Genomic DNA, 4,258 nt, shown 5'->3' on the forward strand with positions numbered 1-4,258 from the left:
TTTAGTAAGTATAACAAATATAAGCTTAGTAAATATAAATTCAGTAAATGTAATATTCGAGAAGGATTCCTTGACTTCTCTTGGCATTATGAGGTCATCCGAGGAGCAATATGTCTATCCATCTGTCTGTTATCCATTATTCTTGCAGAATAACCAGCTGATTTTTTTCTTCTAATCACACAATTCCCAAGAGTACTTTAACATAGAAAGAACTTTAAAAATAATATGTTTTACATTTTCTTAAATGCCTACTTAAGGTGCATTACAACACAGATGAGATACTGAAGGCTTTTTGTTGTTATTTTGTTGTTTGGGGCATAATAGCAAGCAGTTGTATTTTTCCTCTTTGGAGTTCTCATTGGTTATATGTCCTAGTCTATCAATAACCTCTTTGTACCTCTTCATTACTCTATGTGAAAGTCTTTTCTAACTCTTTCTGTGGAGTTCTGTTCCACGCTTTACTTCCATATAAAAATACTGGTATAATACTAGTATTAAAAAGAGTTGAATTTATTTCTATGGTGATCTTTTTGTATATGTTCATCATGAGAAGCATATTGAGATGACTTTATAAGAAAATGTTTTTTGTTCCTTTAGATACAAGATGAAATTGACTCCTCCCATTCTTTTATTTTTTTTTCTCCAGTAAACTATTTTCCTCAGTTAGCCATAATTTCTAACTGAAACCTCATTTAATTTATAACAATAGGATTTATATAGATATAGTTCATTTTTGTTTTTAAGATTTCAATGCACTGGTCATTGGAAAAAGTTGCACATTAGGATCATCAGCTAATGTCTATAGGTGTTTCCTCTTGCCTACATTTCAACTTTTTTATGCTACCAAGTCAAAGGGTTTCCCTTTGACAAGAAACTCCAGACTATCTTATAATTCTGCCTTTCTCATGCATCACCAGGCTCAAAAAGTTCTTCATGTGGTAACCATCATTCTCATAATAAATCTCACCTTGCTTTATTAGGATTGTCCTTAGAGAATAAGTATAGCCAGTTGCTGGATCCTATGATTCTTTGTATTTTTCATGACTAGAAAATGACTGATATTCATACTCAAAACATAAACCCCAAAGAAAATTACTCTAAGCCATTTATGAGCAAAACCTCAAAAAACAAAAACAAAAGAACAAGACTCAGCTTAGATAAAAGTTCAGCTAGAATTCCTAGAAAAGCTAAAGCAAAAAATGAAATAAAAAATGAAAAACATTTGAATAGATAAAATGAAAGCACCAAAGGGGGGGAGGCAGATTGGAAAATAAATGAAAGAATAGGAAAGGGAATTAAGCTTGACATAGTTACAAAACCTTTGCTTAAGCAACAAACTTATTAAAAATTAGTATGGAACAAAGAGAAGCCAATGGTTCCATAAAAGAACAAGAAAAACAAAGTCAAAAGACTGAAAAAAATAGGAGAAAATGTAAAATACCTCATAAGAAAAACAGCTGACCTAAAATAAGAAGATTGAGAAAAAAATGAAGAATTACTGGATTGGGACAGCTAGATGGTACAATGGATAAAGCACTGGCCCTGGATTCAGGAGTACATGAGTTCAAAACCAGCCTCAGACACTTGACACTTACTAGCTTTGTGACCCTACACAAGTCACTTAATCCTCATTGCCCCACAAAAAACAAACAATGCATCAATGGATTACCTCAAAGCCATGAATAAGAACAAAAAAAGAGCCTAGACATCACACACACACACACACACACACACATACATACACACACACGCATATACATACACACACATATAATCTTAAAAAACTGTCTAGATGTGTTAAAACCTAAGGGAAAAGTAGAAATTGAAAGGATCCACAGGGCATCTCCTGAAAGTAACCCCAAAGTGATAACTCTGAGGAATATTTCAGCCAAAATAAAGAGATTTTGGGTCCAGGAAAAGTATATCAATAGACAGAAAGGAAAAAAAAAAAGTAATCATTGAAGGACTAGAGTATGCATCATATACCAGTATAAAGGAATAGAGAGTTTGGAATATGATGTTCTGGAAGGCAAATGATAGGCTTACAACCAAGAATAATTTATGCAAAAAGGAATAGAAATTTAATGATTAAACAAAAATGTGTCTTTTAAATGTAAGAGAGGATTTACAAGCATTGCTGCTGAAAATACCAGAGTTATAAAACAATTCTGAATTACAAATACAGGCATCAAAGAATAACATAAAAAAGACAAAAATAAATCAGCAATCATAAAGGATTAAAGAAGGATAAACTGTTAAAATTCTAATATCAGAAGATAATACATGTGTCTCTTCAGATGTCTATCATCATCAGTGGTCATAGAAGGAACCTAAGTGGACAGAGATCATCAAAATGGCTTTACTATGTCTTAATGATCTTAAAAGAAGAGTGGAAACATAGAAGAGGAATACCCTAGTTGGGTGAAAGGAAAGGAAGGATTTGGGAAATTATCTCATATAATTGGGTGAACTAATAGGTCTATACAAACATGGGGTGGAGGAAGAGTTGACACTTGAACCTCACTCTCATCTGAATTTGTCAAAGGATAGAATACACACACACAAACATACACACACACATACACACAAATATACATACATATACACAGATTTTGGTACAAATATGCATTTAAACAAATAGGGAAAGAGGAAATAAAAGAGAAAAATAAAAAGGGAGAATAAATGACAGGGTAGGATAAGGGAGGGATTAGTCCTAAACAAACCAAATTCTAGCTAAGGCTGTAGAGAGCACATTTATAGGAGCTGTATCTTTTTTGTTTAATCGCTTGTTATAGTCCCATCATTTGGGGAAATGGGTAAACGAGTTATGGTATATAAATGGTTGTTCTTAATCAGTTTTTTCAGTCATGTCTGACTTGACTTCATGAATCATAGTGTCCATTATTTTTTTTTACCAAATTATTGGAGGAGTTTGGAACAAATGTTATGGAATTCTGTTGTGTTATAAGGGATGAAAGGGATAGTTTCAGAAAAATCTAGGAAAACATACAAATGGATGCAGAGTAAAATGAGTAAAACTGTTTGAGGAGATGAGAACAATTTATATGATAACAGTATTGTAAAGAGAAACAACTTTGAAAGACTTGGGGACTGATCAACGTCATGATCAATGTTGAGTCCAGAAAGACTTATGATGAAGTACACTATCTAATTGCTGATAAGAAAGCTGCCAGACTCAGAGTAGAGAATGGGGGATACTGTATATTTTTAGATATGCCCAATTTGACTATGAAGGAGTTTTCTTTTATTCTTTTTTAACCCCAATTAGGATGGGTTGGAGGAAGACAGGAGAAAGTTAAGGTAGATTTATGCTGACTGGAAATAATATTTACATGTAACTAGAATAATGAAGTTCCATTCTTTATTCTTTTTATAACACCCCCCCCAACTTACAGTAGTGCCTAACACATAGCAGGTACTCAGTAAATATTTATTTAATGAATACATAAATCATATTGAACTTTAGAATTACTTATATGGAAACAAAATAATAAATACACTACATGTTTGATGGAAATTTCATTGTATGGGTTTGTTATTGCATTAGGAATTGTATCATGGTAATAATTATTTAAATGCTAGAAAGATACAAAATAATTCTATCATATCAACAGATGGTATGGGAGAATAATAAATATGGATAGTTATATATTTTTTCTTTTGTTTTCCTTGCTACACAATTTTCATTAATTCTTATGTTTGGGGATTAAATTGCAATGGGTAAAGAAGCTGCTGTTTGGAGTTATTATGAGTGTATTGAAAGCTGAAATAAACTGTTAAATTTCAGAGAAGCAGCCTGAGAACTGTGGTTTGAATTGTCTGAAGTAATTCTTTACACTGCTGTGAAGGTATATATTAGGGCAAAAATGAGAGAAGGAATATGTCCTATGAGTTTTCAAATTACACAAGGAGGGCAAAGGATAAAATTGTGTTGTAAAACTGTAGTTCCAACATTACATATGAGGTGATTTTGAAAAGTGCATTAAAGTGGATGCCATTGTCTATAAGTGGAAGGAACAGCCATCTCTCCCTCAGGAGAGAAAACTGAATTTTCTTCCTCCTGATATATGGGACTACAATGTGGTACACCATTGAATGAGACCTAAGTTGTAGAGATACTTCTGTCTCTGATCTACGTTCCTGACCCATTTCCATCATTTCTCCCAAAGGGTAGAGTTATTTTCTTCTCCAAACCCTGCAAATATCCATAACTTACTAGAAAAATATTTATATTCAC

The sequence above is a fragment of the Dromiciops gliroides genome, chromosome 4 (assembly GCF_019393635.1).
Source record: "Dromiciops gliroides isolate mDroGli1 chromosome 4, mDroGli1.pri, whole genome shotgun sequence".
Taxonomy (NCBI): domain Eukaryota; kingdom Metazoa; phylum Chordata; class Mammalia; order Microbiotheria; family Microbiotheriidae; genus Dromiciops; species Dromiciops gliroides.